Source organism: Lagenorhynchus albirostris, chromosome 13 (assembly GCF_949774975.1).
Source record: "Lagenorhynchus albirostris chromosome 13, mLagAlb1.1, whole genome shotgun sequence".
Classification (NCBI taxonomy): Eukaryota; Metazoa; Chordata; class Mammalia; order Artiodactyla; family Delphinidae; genus Lagenorhynchus; species Lagenorhynchus albirostris.
The window spans coordinates 27,981,270-28,000,803 of record NC_083107.1 but is presented as its reverse complement, the minus strand read 5'-3'; the positions used below and the strand labels follow the sequence as shown (position 1 = coordinate 28,000,803).

Sequence of the window (19,534 nt, the reverse complement as noted above, 5' to 3'; positions counted from 1 at the left end):
AGTTAGACAGACACATGTAAATCAACAAAGTTAGACCACTCTCTCACACCATACCCAAAAATAAATTCAAAATGGATTAAAGACTTAAATATAAGACATAACACCATAAAACTCCTAAAAGAGAACATAGGCAAAATATTCTCTGACAGAAATTGTAGAAATGTTTTCTTAGGTCAGTCTCCCAAGGCAAAAGAAATAAAAGCAAAAATAAACAAATGAGACCTAATCAAACTTAAAAGCTTTTGCACAGCAAAGTAAACCATAAACAAAATGAAAAGACAACCTACGGAATGGGGGAAAATATTTGCAAATGACTGACAAGGGCTTAATTTCCAAAATATACAAACAGCTCATACAACTCAATATAAAAAAACAAACAACCCAATCAAAAAATGGGTAGAAGACCTAAATAGACATTTCTCCAGAGAAGACATACAGATGGCCAACACACATGAAAAGATGCTCAACATCGCTAATTATTAGAGAAATGCAAATCAAAACTACAATGAGGTATCACCTCACATTGGTCAGAAGGGCCATCATCAAAACATCTACAAATAATAAATGCTGGAGAGGGTGTGGAGAAAATGAACCCTGCTACACTGCTGGTGGGAATGTAAGTTGGTACAGCCACTATGGAAAACAGTATAGAGGTTCCTCAGAAAACTAAAAATAGAGCTGCCATATGATCCAGCAATCCCATTCCTGGGCATATATCTGAAAAAGATGAAAACTCTAATTCAAAATGATTCATGCACCCCAATGTTCATAGCAGCACTATTTACAATAGTCAAGACATGGAAGAACCTAAGTGTCCCTGGACAGATGAATGGATAGAGAAGATGTCTCACACACACACACACACACACACACACACACACACACACACACACACAATGGAATATTACTCAGCCATAAAAAGAATGAAATAATGTCATTTGCAGCAACATGGCTGGAACTAGAGATTATCATACTAAGTGAAGTAAGTCAGCATGATATCATTTATTTATGGAATCTAAAAAATGATACAAATGAACTTATTTTGTGAAATCAGCTATACTTCATACTTCAATTAAAAAAAAAGAATAAAGAGGGCATTGCATAATGATGAAGAGGTCAATTCTCCAAAAGACATAGCAATCCTTAGTACATACGTGTCAAACAACAGAGCATAAAATATGTTTGCCAAAAACTGATATAACTACAAGAAGAAACAGACAAATCCACTATTATAACTGGAAACTTCAACATACCTCTATTGGTACTGACAGATCCAGCAGCCAGAAAATCAGTAAGAAAATAGTTGAAGACCTAAATAGACATTTCTCCAGAGAAGACATACAGATGGCCAACACACATGAAAAGATGCTCAACATCGTTAATTATTAGAGAAATGCAAATCAAAACTACTATGAGGTATCACCTCACACTGGTCAGAATGGGCACCATCAATCAAGTGGATCTAATTTGTATTTACAGAAAAATTCGTCCAACAAGAGCAGAACAGATTATCTTCTCAAGGTCATATAGAACACTCACTAATATTGACCACAGTCTGGGCCATAAAACATATATCTTAACAAATTTAGAAAAACAGAAATCATACAAAGAGTGCTTCAAGACCATACTAGATATCAAAAACAACATACCAAAAACAGAAAAATGGCTGAAAAATCCCCAAATACTTGGAGATTAAATAACACATTTCTAACATTACCCAAAGAAGAGGTCTCAAGAGAAATTTAATATTTTGAATTAAAGGAAAATACAACTTTTAAAAATCTGTGGGATTCAGTGACAGTAGTTCTCAGAGGGACATTTATAGCACTGAATGAGGATATTAGAAAAGAAGAAACAACTAAAATTAATAATCAAACCTCCCACCAAAGGAAACTGGAAGAACAAGAGCAAATTAAATCTGAAATAAGCAGAAAAAAGAAATAATAAAATTTAGGAAAAGAAACCAATAAAATTGAAAACAATAGATAAAGTAATGAAAACTTGGTTCTTTAAAAAGATCAATAAAATTGATAAACCTCTAGCCAGGCTAAGGAAAAAAGATTGAAGACACAAATTGCTATTATCAGAAATGAAAGACATACAGATGGCCAAGAGGCACATGACAAGCTGCTCAACATCACTAATTATTAGAGAAATGCAATTCAAAACTACAATGAGGTATCACCTCACACCAGTCAGAATGGCCATCATCAGAAAATCTACAAACAACAAATGCTGGAGAGGGTGTGGAGAAAAGGGAACCCTCCTACACTGTTGGTGGGTATGTAAATTGGTACAGCCACTATGGAGAATGGTACAGAAGTTCCTTAAAAAACTAAAAATATAGCTACCATATGATCCAGCAATCCTACTTCTGGGCACATATCCAGAGAAAACCATGGTTCAAAAGGACTCATGCACCCCATTGTTCATTGCAGTGCTGTTTACAATAGCCAAGACATGGAAGCAACCTAAATGTCTATAGACAGATGAACGGATAAAGAAGACATGGTACATATATAGAGTATTACTCAGTCATTAAAAAGAATGAAATAATGCCATTTGCAGCAATATGGATGGACCTGGAGATTATCCTACTAAATGAAGTAAGTCAGACAGAGAAAGACAAATATCATATGATATTGCTTACATGCAGAATCTAAAAAAAGTGATACAAACAAGCTTATTCATAAAACAGAAACAGACTCAGACTTAGAAAACAAACTTATGGTTTTCAAAGGGGAAAGGTGAGGGGGAGGGATAATTTGGGAGTTTGGGATTGATTGATATACACACACTACTATATTCAAATAGATAACTAACAAGGACCTACTGTATAGCACAGAGAACTCTGCTCAATATTCTGTAATAACCTATTAACAATAATGGGAAAAGAATTTGAAAAAGAATAGATATATGTATATGTATAACTGAATCACATTGCTGTACACCTGAAGCTAACTCAACATTGTAAACCAACTATAGTCCAATATAAAATAAAAATTAAAAAAAAAAAAGAAATGAAAGTGAGGTTACCACTACTGATACCATTGACATTAAGAGAATAATAAAAGGTCAGCAAAATGGCAGAACAGGTGGTCTCTGACTTTAGCTCCCTCACGTAAAGACAAGTGGCAAATATGCAAAGACAAGACACCTTTGTGAAAATCCCAGAACTCAAGGTAAGGCTGAAGAACCCCTTGGACACAGAGACAAAGAAGGAATGCAGTAAAAGAGTAAGAGGAGTGGTCTCAGTTTGACTGCATCACCCTCCTGCCACAGGCTGGCACAGTGCCACCCTGAGAGGGCCTGCCTGGACCTTTGGTTTCCCCAGTGGGAAAAAGAGAGCCCAAGATGGACATCCAGTTTCCCCAGCATTGATGGACGATTCCCACGAGACCCCCCTTGGGTGTTACCCCACCTGGGGAATCTGGGGGAATCACATACAGATGAAGAAGAGGGTGCCGCTTAAAGCAGCCAGCATTTTGATCTTGGCAGATCATGTTCATATTGGCAGTGGCAGCACTCAGCAGAGATTCCAGCCAGTGACTCTGCGTATTTGCATAGCTGTGCTGGTGGCTCTGTCTGGCCAGGGAACTCAAGTGGCATTTCTGCCTGGTTTTAGTCCCCAGTTAATGAATCGTACAGGCTGTGGAGCCCTTTAGACAGCACTACCTGGACAGGAAAGCAAGTCAACAGCTCCACCCAAGTTCTGAGTATATAGTCTCAGCCCTGCCCAAACAGGAAGCCTTGCCAGAGACCCCAGGCAGCCAAAGAGCAAATCCTACAGCTCCTCTTGGGGAAAGAAGAAAACCAGCTGTCCTTTTGCCTACCTGACCAGGGACACTGAAGAGTGATCCTGGGGAGCCTTGAAGGCCAGCCTATGGCCCCACCCAATTGCTGAGCAGACTGCAGCCTTACTCAGGCAGGGAGATGAGCCAGTGATTCACCCAATCGTGCACAGCCTGCAGTTCGACCTGATCAGAGAACCTGGACAGCAACACTGCTTGACCATGGAGCACAGCCTCTACCCTCACCCAACTGCAATGTATAGCTGGAGTCCTTGCCTGACCAGCGGGTGCAGCCTTAACCTCATCCCACAGTGGAGCACAGTCAACAGCCCTTCCAATAATGGAACCCAGCCTGCAGCTCTGCCCAATTTTAGTGCACAGACTGCAACCTCACCTGATCACAGACCACAGCCTGAAGCACTGCTCTATTGTGAAGCCCTCCCTGTGGCCCTTCCTGAACTCTTGAGTTCAGCCTGTGACACCACCTGGACAGGCAGCACAGCCTGAGGCCAAGAATGACTGCAGAGCACAGAATGCAGGCCTGCCTAATCACAGTGTCCGGCTAGTGGTGCTGCCCTGCCAGGGAGCACAGCCTGCTTCCCTGTCCAACCACAGTTAACTACAAGGCTAGCTACTGGCTCCATCTGACCACAGAGCACAGCTCCTCCCAACCAGTGAGCACAGATAGTGGCTTTGATTGAATGTGGAGCACAGCCAGAAGACCCTCTCAATCATGGATCCCAGGCAGTGCCCCGCCTCCCTTGAAATCACAGAGCACGGGTAGAGGCTTCAACCAACTGTAGACCTCAAAATCAAGCCTAGCCTGCTCACAAATGCTATCAGATGACCTGTCCAGAACACCAAGCTGAGCTGATTGGTGAAGGCCTTTTCACGGAAAAGTGAACACGTGAAGTATGGAGGAGGAGACCACTTCCTCAAATGTATGTATACCGACACAAGGATACAAGGATCACCAAGAATCAGGTAAACATGACACCACCAAAGAAAAATAATAAGCTCCAATAACTGACCCTAAAGAGATGAGGATCTATGAACTGTCTAACAAAGAATTCAGAATAATCTTCTAAAAAATTCAGTGAACTATAAGAACACACAGATAGACAACTAAAAGATTAGGAAAACAATGTATGAACAAAATGAAAAGTTCAACAAAGAAAAATAAACCATAAAAAAGAAACAAAACAAATCAGTGAAGAATGCAATGACTGAACTGAAGAATTCAGTAGAGCTTCACTAGCACACTGGACCAAGCTAGTGTGGACCAAGAAGAAAGAATCAGTGAACTCAAAGCCAGATCATTTAAAATTAAATAGTCAAAGGAGCAAGAAAAAAACCCGAAAATTGTAAAGAGGGCCTACAGGACTTACAGAACACCATTAAAACAAACAATAGGGACTTCTCTCGTGGTCCAGAGGTTAAAACTCCATGCTTCCACAGCAGGGGGAAAAGGTTCGATCTCTGGTTGGGGAACTAAGATCCCACACGCACAGCCAAAAAAAACCCACCAAACAATATATGCATTATGGGGATCCTGGGAGAGGAGAAAGAGAAAGGGACAGAAAGTCTATTTAAGAAAAATAATGGCTGAAAACATCCAAAACTTGAGGAAGGAAATGGGCATCTAGATTCATAAGGCCCAAAAATCCCCAAATAGGTATCCCCCAAAAAGGATATAATGAGACATATAATTAAATTGCCAGAAGTTAAGACAGAAAAAAAGAAATTTGAAGGCAGCAAGAGAAAAGCAACTTGTCACATATAAGGGAGACTCCAGGGACTTCCCTGGTGGTGCAGTGGTTAAGAATCTGCCTGTCAATGCAGGGGACATGGGTTCGAGCCCTGGTCTGGGAAGATCCCACGTGCCACGGAGGAACTAAGCCTGTGTGCAACTACTGAGCCTGAGCTCTAGAACCTGTGAGCCACAACTACTGAGCCCATGTGCCACAGCTATTGAAGCCCACGTGCCTAGAGCCCGTGCAACAAGAGAAGCTACAGCAGTGAGAAACCTGTGCACCACAATGAAGAGTAGCCCCCACTCACTGCAACTAGAGAAAGCCCGTGTGCAGCAACAAAGACCCAATGCAGCCAAAAAAATAAATGAATAAATAAATAAATTAAAAAAAAAAAGGGAGACTCCAAAAGACTATGAGTGGATTCCTTCAGCAGAAATCTGGCAGCCATGGAGAGAGTATGATGATGTATTCAAAATACGAAAGAAAAAATTGTCAAGCAACAATACTGTCCTTGACAAAACTGTCTTTCAGAAATGAAGAAGAGATAAAGACTTTCCCAAACAACAAAAGCTAAGGGAGTTCATTACCACTAGATCACCTTTATAAGAAATAGGAAATTCTTCAAGCTAAAATGAAAAGACTCTAATCAACAACAACAAAACATAGAAATGTTTAAATTCACTGATAAAAGTAAATATACAGTCAAAGTCGACTCTCTGACATTGTAATTGTGGTGTGTAAACAGCATTTAACGCTAGTTTAAAAAATACTAAAATAACTATTACTCTAATAATTTGTTATTGGATAAATAATATAAAAAAGATGTAAATGCTAACACCAATAACCTAAAATATAAGGGGTGGAGAAGTAAAAGTACAGAGTTTCTGTATGCTATCAAATGTTAAGTTGTTATCAGCTTAAATTGGGACATTATAAGATAATTTGTATAACCACAAAGGAAAAACCTGCATTATATACATAACAACTAAGATAAAAGAATCAAAGTATACTGCCACAAAAAGTCATCAAATCACAAAGGAAAAATGTAGTAAGGAAAAAAGGAGCAAAGGAACTACAAAAACAGTTGGGAAATGACTGACAAAATGGCAATAGTAAGTCCTTATCTATTAATAATTATTTTAAATGTAAATGGATTAAAGTATCCAATCAAAAGACACAGAATGGCCGTATGAATAACAAAACAAGATCCAACAATACACTGCCTACAAGACATTCACTTTATCTTGAAAGACCCACATGGGCTGTAAGTGAAGGGATGAAAAAAGATATCCCAAGTAAAAGGTAACCAAAGGAGACCAGAGGTACTTAGATAAAATAGACAAATAGGCTTATAGCTAAAAATGGTCACAGGTGACAGATAAGGTCATTATATATGATAAAGGAGTCGATTCATCAATAAGATATAACAATTGTAAATTTTATTCACCCAACACTGGAGCAGCTAAATATATAAATATAAAGCAAATACTAACAGACCTAAAAGGAGAAATAAACAGCAATACAATAAGAGTAGGGGATTTTAATACTCTACTCTCAACAATGGATATCATCCAGATAGAAAATCCATAAGGAAAGAGTGGATTTGAAGAACACTACAGACCAAATGAAACTAACAGACATATACAGAACATTTTTCCAATAGGAGCAGAGTACACATTTTTCTCAAGTGCACATGGAACATTCTCCAGATTAGATCATATGTTAGGCCATAAGCCAAGTCTCAGCAAATTTAAGAAGACAGAAATTATACCAAGTATCTTTTCCAATCACAATGGTAAAACTAAAATTCAATAACAGAAGGAAAGTTGGAAAATTCACAAATACATGGAAACTAAACAACACACTCCTCAACAACCAATGGATCAAAGAAAAAAATCAAAAGTGAAATCAGAAAATATCTTGAGACAAATGATCATGGAAACAACATACAAAGATTTATGATACGTAGCAAAAGCACTTCTAAGAGGAAAGTTTATAGCTATAAGTGCTTACATTAAGAAAAGAGAAATGAAATTGAGTTATTTGTAGTGAGGTGGATGGACCTAGAGTCTGTCATACAGAGTGAAGTAAGTCAGAAAGAGAAAAACAAATACGTATGCTAACACATATATATGGAATCTAAGAAAAAAGAAAAAAAAAAGGTCATGAAGAACCTAGGGGTAAGACGGGAATAAAGACACAGACCTACTAGAGAATGGACTTGAGGATATGGGGAGGGGGAAGGGTAAGCTGTGACAAAGTGAGAGAGTGGCATGGACATATATACACTACCAAACGTAAAATAGATAGCTAGTGGGAAGTAGCCGCATAGCACAGGGAGATCAACTCGGTGCTTTGTGACCACCTGGAGGGGTGGGCTAGGGAAGGTGGGAGGGAGGGAGACGTAAGAGGGAAGAGATATGGGAACATATGTATATGTATAACTGATTCACTTTGTTATAAAGCAGAAACTAACACACCATTGTAAAGCAATTATACTCCAATAAAGATGTTAAAAAAATAAAAAAAGAAAAGAGGAAGATTTCAAATAAATAATTTAACACGGCATAATAAGGAACCAGAAAATGAAGAAAAAAACAAGCTCAAAGTTAGCAGAAGAAGAAAATAATAAAGATTAGAGCAGAAATAAGTGAAATAAATAATAGGAAAATACTAGAAAAGATCAATGAAACTAAGAGTTGGTTTTCTGAAAAGATAACCAAAACTGACAAACCTTTAGCTAGACTAATGAAGAAAAAAAGCAAATTCAAATAAATAAAATTATAAATGAAAGAGGAGACATTAAAACTGATACCACACAAATACAAAGGATCATAAGGACTACTATGCACAATTATATGCCATTAAATTGGACAACATAGAAAAATGGATAACTTCCTAGAAACAAACAATATATCAAGACTGAGTCATGAAAAATAGAAAATCTGAACAGACCAGTAACAACTAAGGAGACTGAATCAGTACTCAAGATCTCCTAACAAACCCAGGACCAGATGGTTTCACTGGTAAAATAGAAAATCCTAGAGTCCACTAAAAGACTTAGAACAAGAAAATTAATTCAGTAAAGTTGCAGCATACAAAATCAACATACAAAAGTCGTGTTTCTATAAAGGAACAACAAAGTATCTGAAAAAGACATAAAGAAAACAATCCCATTTACAAGAGCATTAAAACTACAAGACACTGATAAAAGAAACTGAAGAAGACACAAATAAATGGAAAGCCAACCCATGTTCATTAATCAGAAAAATTAATATTGTTAAAATGTCTGTACTACCCAAAGCCATCTATAGATTCAATGAGATCCCTATCAAAATTCCAATGGCATTTTGTCAGAGGAAAAAAAAAATCCCCAAATCTGCATGAATATAAAAGACCTGAATAGCCAAAGTCATCTTGAGAAAGAAGAAAAAAGCTGGAGGTATCACACTTCCTGAATCAAGCTATATTACAGAACTACAATAATCAAAACAGTATGATACTGGCATTAAAACAGATACATAGACTAATGGAACAGAATTGAGAGCCCAGAAATAAACCCAAGCACATATGGTCAACTAATATTTGACAAAGGTGCCAAGAATACTCAATGAGGAAAGGGAAGTCTTTTCATAACCAGTGCTGGGTAAACTGGATATTTACATGCAGAAGAATGAAACTGAACTCCTACTTTACACCACTCACAAAAATTAACTTGAGTTGATTAAAGACTTAAATGTAAGACCTGAAACCATAGAACTAGGAAGGACCTAGGGAAAAAACTCCTTGTGGCAATGCTTTTTTGGATATGACACCAAAACCACAAGCAACAAAAGTGAAAATAAACAAGTGGGACAACAGCAAATTAAAAAGCTTCTGTACAACACAGAAACAATCAATAAAATGAAAAGGCAACCTATGGAATGGGAGAACCTATTTGCATACCATCTATATGATAAGGGGTTAATTTCTGACATACATAAGGAACTCATACAACTCAATAGCAAAAACAAACAAAAACCTCATTAAAAATGGGCAAAAGATCTGAATAGACATTTTTCTAAAGAAGATTTATAAATAGAGAACAGGTACATGAAAAGGTGCTCAACATCACTAATCATCTGGAAATGCAAATCAAAACCACAGTGAGATATCATCTCACACCTGCTAGAATGTCTATTATCCAAAAGATAAGTGATAACAAGTACTGGCAAAGACATGGAGAAAAGGGAACCCTTGTGTACTTTTAGTGGCAATGTAAATTGGTACAGTCACTATGGAAAAGAGTATGGAGGTTCTTCAAAAAAATAAAAATAGAACTACCATACAATCTAGTAACCCCACTCTGGGTATATATCCACAGGAAATGAAACCACTATCTTGAAAAAATATTTGCATCCCAATGTTCATTGCAGCATCATTTCCTATGGTCAAGACATGGAAATAACCTAAGTGTCTGTCAATTGATGACTGGATAAAGAAAATGTGGTGTATACACACACACACACACACAACACACACACAATGGAATATCATTCAGCCATAAACAAGAAGGAAATACTACCACTTGTGACAATATGGATGAACCTTAAGGGCTTTTTGCTAAGTGAAGTGAGTCAGACAGAGAAAGACAAATAATGTATGACCTCACCTATATGTGCAATCTAAAAAAGCCTAACTCATAGAAACAGAGAGTAGATTGGTGGTTACCAGGGGTTGCAGAGTGAGAGAAACGGGAAGATGTTGGTCATGGGTACAAACTTCCAGTTATAGCATGAAAGAATTCTGGATATGTAATGTACAGCGTGGTACTTATAGTAAACAATATTGTATTGTATACTTGAAAGTTGCTTACAGGGTAGATCTTAAGCGTTCCCACCACACTCACAAAAAAATAGTAACTATGTGAGGTGATATGTGTGTTAACTAACCTTATTGTGGTAATCATTTCACAATACATATGCATATCAAATCATCATATCACACATCTTAAACTTATACAATGTTTTACGTCAATTATATCTCAATAAAGCTGGGAATAAAGGAATAATAAATCAGTATTATAGGAACTAATAAGCAATTGTATAGCAATTTTTTTCCCTAATATACCAGAAATGATGAATTAAAATTTCAGACTAAAAATACAATACATTACACTTACAATTACATTAGCACTTCAAAAGTGAAATACGTACATATGAATGTAACAAAACATGTACAAGATTTGAATAAGAAAAACTATAAAACTCTGATGAAAGAAAGCAAAGAAGATATAAATAATGTAGAGATACTCCGTGTTCATGGACAGAAAGACTCAATATTGCCAAGTTGTCAGTTCTTCCCAAGTTGATCTATAGATTCAGTGTAATTCCAGTCAAATTCTTGCAAGTTATTTTGTGGATATCAACCAACTGATTTTAAAGTGTATAGGAGATGGAAAAGCCCCAGAATACCCAACATAATAGTAAAGAAGAACAAAGTCAGAGGATTCACATTATTTGACTTCAAAACTTATTTTAACACTATAATAAACAAGACAGTGTGGTATCAGAAAAGAATACCCAAGTATAATAGATCAATGGAATGAAATAAAGAGCCCAGAAATAAACCCACATAAACATAGTCATCTGATCTTTGAGAAAGAAGCAAAGACAATTTCACAAAGAAACGTTAGTCTTCTTAACAAATGTTGCTAGAATAACTTGATATCCACATGAAAGAGAATTAATCTAGACACAAATTTTACACCCTCTATAAAAATTAATTTGAATAGATTATAGACCGAAGTGTAAAATGCAAAACTCTAAAATTACTAGAAGATATAACATAGTAGAAAATCTAAGTGACTTTGGGTTTGCCAGTGTCTTTAGATACAATGGCAAAAGCATGACTGATAAGTCGCACTTCATTAAAATTAAATGCTTCAGCCCTGCAAAAGACATTTTTAAGAGAATGAAAATATAAACCACATATTGGGGTAAATATTTGCAAAACACGTATCTGTTAAAGACTTATATCTAAAGTATATGAAAAAGAAATAAATAAAAGACAAAGTATATGAAGAGCTCTTAAAACTCAGCAATAAGAACACCATCAACCTAATTTAGAAATGGACAAAAGATATGAACAGACACCTGACCAAAGAAGATAAACAGATGGAAAATTAGCATATAAAATGATGCTATACGTCATCAGAGAATTGCAAATTAAAACAATAATGAGACACCAATACAGGCATACTTCGGAGATATTTGGGGTTGGTTCTAGACTACTGCAATAAAGTAAATATCACAATAAAGTGAGTCACAAAAATTTTTTGGTTTCCCAGTGCATATAAAAATTATGTTTATACTATACTGTAGTCTGTTAAGTGTGCAATAGCATTATGTCTAAAAAACCCAATGTATGTACCTTAATTTAAAAGTACTCTATTGCTAAAAAATGCTAACCATCATCTGAACCTTTAGCAAGTTATAGTAGTAACATCAAAGATCACTGATCACAGATCACCATAAAAAAATAATAATGCGAAAGTTTGAAATATTGTTAGAATTACCAAAATATAACAGAGACATGAAATGAACAAATGCTGTGAAAAATGGCAGTGACAGACCTGCTCATCGTAGGTTGCCACAAACTTTCAAAATACAAAAAGGTCAGTGTTTGTGAAGCACAATAAAACAAGGTATGTTTCTATACATCTATTACAATGGCTAAAATCCAAGACTCTGACAAGATGTGGAGCAATAAGGACTCTCATTTATGGCTGCTCCGAATGCTAAATCATATAGCCACTTTAGAAAACAGTTTGTTTCTCGCAAAACTAAACATAATCTTAGGATACAATACAGCAATTTTGCTCCTTGGTGTTTACTCAAATGAGTTGAAAATTTATGTCTATACAAAAGCCTCTACGTGAATGTTTATAGGAATTTTATTCATAATTGCCAAAACTCGGAAGCAACCTAGGTGTCCTTCAATAGGTGAATGGACAAACATACAGTGGTACATCTATACAGTGGAATATTATTCAATGATACAAATAAATGGGGTATCAAGCAACAAAAAGACATGGAGCAACTTTGAAAGCATATTGCTAAGCGAAGAAATCCAATCTGGAAAGTCCACATGCTGTATGAATCCAACTGTATTACATTCTGGAAAAAGCAAAACTATGGAGACAGTTAACAAATCAGTGGTTGCCAGTGGTTCGGATGGAGGGAGGAAAGGAAAAAACAGGTGGAGCACAGGAGATTTTTAGGGCAGGAAAACTATTCTGTATAACATATAATGACACATAAATGTCATTATACATTTGTCAAAACCCACAGAATGTACAATACAAAGAGAACCCTAACGTAAACTAGGTTAATCATAATGCATTCATATTCGTCCATCAATTTTAACAAACGTACCATACTAACAAAAGATGTAAATAATAGAGGAAGCTATGGCAGGGAGAGGAGAGAAGGAGGTGCGTGGGAACTCAGTACTTTCTAATAAATTTTTCTATAAATATAAAACTCTAAAAAATGGCCTTCATTTTTTTTTTTTTTTTTGTGGTACGCGGGCCTCTCACTGTTGTGGCCTCTCCCGTTGTGGAGCACAGGCTCTGGACGCACAGGCTCAGCGGCCATGGCTCACAGGCCCAGCCGCTCTGCGGCATGTGGGAACTTCCCGGACCGGGGCACAAACCCGTGTCCCCTGCATTGGCAGGCGGACTCTCAACCACTGTGCCACCAGGGAAGCCCTTCATTTTTTAAAAGGTGAAATATGTCTGTTTTATATCTACCATATCTCTTTTTAATAATTAGATATGAATAATCAAGGAATCAAACTCCTTAAATATTTTCCTCCTTTTCTGTTCCTTATCTAAATAAATAGCATCACCCTTAATCCAGTTGCTCAAATTAGAATCCTGGATGTATGATCATGTGTTCATTTATTCATTCAAACATTATTTAAATACCTCATATATGCTACATACTAAGGATACAACAAAAACTAAACACATCTTAACAAAGAAAACAGAGCCTTCTCAGAACTCATGGTTTATACACTATACATCATCCTTGATTCTTTCTTCTTCCCTGCTTCTCAGTCTTTCACCAAATATTGTCAATTCTACTTCTTTCTAATCCACCCACTTTTCTTTACCTCTATTGCTATTATAGCAGTTCAAGTTTTCCTTCCTTCCTCCCTTTCTCCCTCCCTCTTTCTTTCTTTCCTTCCCCCTCCCCTCCCCTCCCTTTCCTTTCTTCCCTCCCTCCCTCCTTCCCTTCCCTTCTCCTTCTTTCCTTCCTTCCTTTTTTTTCTTTCTTGCTTTCTTTCACATTTGACCTACTGCAAAAACCTCCAGATTGGTGTCTTACATTTATTCCTTTTGTCTTTATTTTTTTTTAAATTTTATTTATTTATTTATACAGCAGGTTCTTATTAGTTATCTATTTAATACATATTAGTGTATATATGTCAATCCCAATCTCCCAATTCATCCCACCACCACCCCACATTTATTCTTTATTTCCCCAATTTGTAGTTATAGTGATTTTTTTTTAAATCATATTACATCAGTGCCTTGCTTAAAACTCATCAAGGGCTTATTGCTTTTTGGATAAAATTTTTTAAATTTTAAAAATTTAACATGGTCTACAAAGCCATGACCCATATGCTGTCTATAAACTCATCATCCATCCATCTCACTGGGCTCTAAAGATACTGCATTATTTTAGCTCCTCATACGCACCAGTCTATGTCACCCTTCATTCTGAAGACTCAGTTTAGACGTCTCTTTTTCATAAAGGCCATTTCCAACTCCTCCAGATTAGGCTAGGTAATTATAAATTATACTTCTGTAATTTACACTTCTGCTTTTATAGCGTTTGTCATATTCATCACATATTGCCTGTTTTATTTTCCAGAATGTAAGTTCCATGAAGGCAGGGCCTGTAGCTCTCATTGTTATATCTGTAGTGGCTAGCAGTAGGTACTCAGGACTAGTTGACTGACTGACTGACAATTTGACGTTCTGGAATAGGTTAATTTAGGAAGCAGCTGATACCCTCTTCCTGGGGACAGAGCTAAACAGATCTGAAATACTGGGTAAGAGACTGAACAACATTTCTCTGAGATCATTTTCCATCGTAAATCTATGAAAGCAGGGAGCTGAAAGATATGACCTTCTAAAAACCTGTTTTGTTGAGGCTTTTGAGTTTCCACAACATAGTTCCCCATAGGAACAATTTAACAGTTATTTACCTACAAAGGAAAGTGGCCCACATGGTACCAAACACACATTTCTAGAAGAGGGTAGCAAAAACTGCTACCTAAAAATGCAGAAGGTAAGACTCTGGGCTGTAAGGCAAACACCAATATGTCATCAAGAAGATGAAGAGAATGTGTCTGATAAATATTTTAAAATTAACGAAAGAGATTCTGTTCTGTGGGGTGATTATTTGGTCAATCTTACCCCTGTCTCAGGAATGAAGTGGAAAGGCAAGACATGGGCAGATACCAGGAGTTGTACTACTGATACCACCATGTGTACAAGATAGGGAATTATGACCCCTCCTGTGAGAAGCCAGAAGTCTTTGAAGGATTCCCCTGAAGTAGTAGGGGAAAAAATTCAGCAGAGACTACTGTCTGAGAGAACAAGGACACTTGAGGATGCTATCATTATCATACAAATGCTGTTGTTTGCTTAGTGCGTTTTAAAAGTTTCTAATCTTCCTCTAGCTCTTCTTCCAGGGTTTCCCAAGGATAATATACTGTGCTGACCTGATGGTGTGCCTCTGGCCTTTCCAGCTCCGTCCAGATGTCAAAGTCCTCCCTCTTAGATCTGCTATGAAATTGAGACACTTTTTGGCAGGCTGAAGTTTGTGACTGTAACTACTCATGTAAACTCCCATCTCCTTTTCTACAGCTGCCTTGGAAGGCAAATATGGGAAATTTGCAAATTTATCAGAACATGATGATTGGCTCATAGATGAGATTCTTTTTGGGGGGAGAGAGGGGAAGGATGGCTAGTAGTTTTGTCAAATAGAAAAGAGTTAGATTTAAAAAAATTTAAAAATAGGAGTGAAAGAAAGATGAACTGGGAATCTGGGTAAATTTATCACTGTAATGGAGAATTAAACAGCTTTACTGGCTTCCTAGTTGCCAAACAAAGAGAAACACACTAAATTTCTAGTTTCAGTAGAGTTCATCTGAACAGTCAAACATTTTCATGGTATTGAATTCTAGGAGAGAAATTTTTTTGCGTGGTGGACAAAAAAGTATACAGGGTTTCTGACTTTAATTTTATAAAAGATTTGTAAAATTGTTTCCAAATGGATATTTCTTATATCAGCATCAAAAGTCAAATGTATATGGTTTATTTTCACCATAAAACTTATCACTACCTGATAATTTATTGTTTATTTGTATGGTCATTTGCTTGTCTCTTTCCATCAGCTTGTAAACAGAGTGGGGATTGTTTGTCTTGTTCAGCATTGTATTCCTGCCTCATGAAAGAATGCCTGGCACAGAGAAGGTGCTCAATAAATGCTTGCTGAAAATACAAATAAATTTAAGTGGGTTAACTATTAGCCAATGGCTTTACTTGTTTCTTATAATCATTTCTAGTTTATAGAAATAATGCTATTTAAATAAATAAATAAAGCTTAAATAAGTTTAAATAAACAAAAGTTTAAATAAATAAAGCTATGTTAATGGCACAGAAAAAATGCACACTTTCTTTGGTATGGTAGGTAGGCATTCACCCAATTAATAGCTGGTTAAGCTGCATGAAATTGGTGTTTTCACTGACTATTGGTGGTTTTATACGGTTCAACCTAACATAATAGCTGTAGCAAGTTATTTAGGTTAAACATCAAGAGTGAGTAAGATCAATTTTGATTGATATTATTTCGAATGTAAGCTTCCTGAAAATAATGATTTGGCTTTGCTTGTTTACTGCCAAATCCTTACTGTCTGGCATATAGTAAGTATCCAAAAATGCTTTGTTGAATTAATGAATGTTCTACTCCTTGAGTTATTTCAAGGAAATCTTCCATTCACAAAGTAACATAAAGCTTAAAGGACAGGGTAAAAGGATTGATGATCAAGCTTCAATCAGTTTTTATAATTCTGGGGATAAAAGCAGTCTCTATATAAGCATGGCAATCAAAGTCGGAATGTGTCGCCCCTATACAGTCTCTATTATGTTGAACCAAACAGATTGGTACCTTTCTGATCTTGACAACACTGTCTAGATATGCGCATACTCTGCAAAAGTCAGATTTTTGTAAGTGAATACATTTATTTGGTTTTAAATCTATTATGATTTGGGGGAAATTTTATGGTTCCTTTTCCTCTTATCACTTATTAAAGACTCAATTTCAATTTGTTTTCTGAAGATGAAAGAAGCATGGGTCTTCATTATTTCACATGCTTACTTTCTATTTGATATTGCCAGTGTCTTCATACTTGCCTTTCCCCTCCACCTCACCCATCTACTTAATCCTTAGCATGCTTTTTCCTGATCTTATTCTTTGATGAACTTTTCCTACTTGGATTCCAAGTCTTTCATCATAAACTAACCTCTTAGTATAGGTTTTCTAGGCACAAAGAATGGTTCAAAGTGTACATGGGAATTTATGTTTAGGTAACAAAATTTCTTCTTCACCAGAGTCTAATAATCTAAAAGAAGTAGTTAATTTAAATGCCTTATACAAAAGGAGTAAGTATGATGATGACATATCTGCTGTCAAATGTGAACTGGGTTATTTCTCCATTGGTAAGCATAGATATGAACCAAATCCATTCCCACTGTTATTCATTTGAAACTAAAAGTGTCAAGAGGTTAGTTAATGAGATATATGTGTAAGTTTGAGGACAGCATTTTAATTTTAATTTTTCTAAGTAGGACAAATGACGTGGATGAGGTCTGAAACCACTTCAAAATCACTTGAGATAACTGGGTCTCAGGAAAATATACTTTACCCATATTGTGATACTCCCTACAGAGAAATGTATAAATATACTGGTCATTGGGTGTGACGAACACTTGACTTAGCATTTCCTCAGTTCTACTCTTTTGTAACTTTATTTATTAAGCATAATCATGATTAACACAGCTATAACTGAAATAAAATCTGACTTTTCATTTAACATTTAGCAAATGTAAAGCTTAAATAATTTCACACCTGATCAACATCAACATTAGACAACTATTTTTGTTTATACCATTTTATCACCACCAAATCTATTAGCACTTGCATCCGTATCCATACCTTCTGCTTCTTCCTCTGTTATAATGAATGAACTATCCTTGCTCCTTCACTTGCACACTAATCCCACTCTTTTTTGTCTACTAAAAAGCTTTGTTCCTGCCATTATCCCCTCTTTCGCTCTAGAATCAACTCTTCCCTCTTTATTAATCCCATCACCATGTAAACAGTGTTGTATTATCTCTCAATCTGATAACTCCTGAGTAAAATTAGGGCACAGGAAAGGGGAGAAGGGCATTGGAGCCACAGAAGGGGTTTTAGCTATTTTTGGAAGTTATACAACTTTATTTAATTGTATTTATATAAACAAGGATGAAATGTCTGTCACTGTTGCCTTATGTAGACATTCTTTCTTCTTGCTCAATCCTGTGTGTGTACGTGCGCGCGCGCGTGTGTGTGTGTGTGTGTGTGTGTGTGTGTGTGTGTTTTGGTTACGGGGGACTGGTGGGGAGAGATTATTTTCACAAAAAAACATGCAACTCATCTACTCTTGATTACCACTGGCTCAATCTAGATTTGTATCCACTAGCCAGAGGCGAAATACCATTAAAAAAGAGGGCCCACCATAGATCTTTCCTGGTTAACCCATTTCTATTTCTGCTGGCTTCTGCTGAGATGGTTGAATGGATCAATGAGTCACATACAGAATCTCTTCAGCAAAAGGTTATCCAGGCACACCCTTGTCTTTTTCCCAAGAGCACACTTTCCTAACAGTAAATTTCCTAATTTTGGTATTCTTTTTGGAATGGAAATGCTTATCGTGTGCCTGTCCCACCATAGTATTCTGGAAACAACTTATTTTCTAGGTTCATAGAGCCATAGATAGGAGTTTTGCTCCAGTATGTCTCATACCCAGATTCTCACCCACTTCTGATACAGATGATTTAGATGATGAAATTTGGGACTTTTGAGCTGATAATATTTAAATGAGATTTCAGACCTAGAGTAAATGTTGTAATGGGTTGAACTTTTGGAGATGTTGGAGTAGGGTGAATGTGTTTTACATGTGGGATGGATTTGAAGTTTTTAAAGCCAGAAGGTGAAATTTAGTGGGTTAAATGATGATCCACAAAAAGATATGTCCAGGTCCTAATCTCTAGTGTCTGTGAATGTGACCATATTGGAAAAAGGATCTTTGCAGATGTAACTTAGTTAAAGGTCTTAAGAAAACATCATTCCTGGATTAAACAGATGAGCCTTAAATCCAATGGCAATTATCCTTATGAGAGACAAAAGAGGAGAATACATGGGGAGAAGAGAGGCCATGTTAACACAGAAGCAAAAATTGGAGTAATGCAAGCCACAAGCTAAGGAACCCCTGAACTACCAGAAGCTGGAAGAGGCAAGGAAGGATTATAGGCTATAGGCTGTGGAGACAGCATGAGCCTTCTGACATTTGATTTTGGAATTCTGGCCTCCAGAAATGTTAAACAATAAATTTCTGTTGCTTTAAGCCACCAAGTTTGTGGTAATTTGTTATAGCAGCCACAGGAAACTAATACAGCAAATAAGATAACATTCTGCAGATAAGGTAACTAAAATTTAAAGAACTTAAGTGATTTCAGTTTAAAGAAAAAGCATGAAACAGATGGTCTCTGCAACTGTTGCTTCAAGGTAGAGTGAAAAGGCACTGGAATGAAAATTAGGAGACTGGAGCTCTAGTTCTGGCTTTAGCTGTAGGACTCTGGAAAAGTCATAACTTCTCTGGGCATTAGCTGCC

At 36.6% G+C, this 19,534-nt stretch overlaps 1 protein-coding gene across 1 annotated transcript in view; it reads right to left on the bottom strand.

Annotated features, from left to right (window-relative positions):
* Positions 1 to 19,534, bottom strand: part of EXOC6B (exocyst complex component 6B) — a 712,247-nt gene that overhangs the window by 73,729 nt on the left and 618,984 nt on the right. The gene's annotated exons all lie outside the window — the stretch shown is intronic.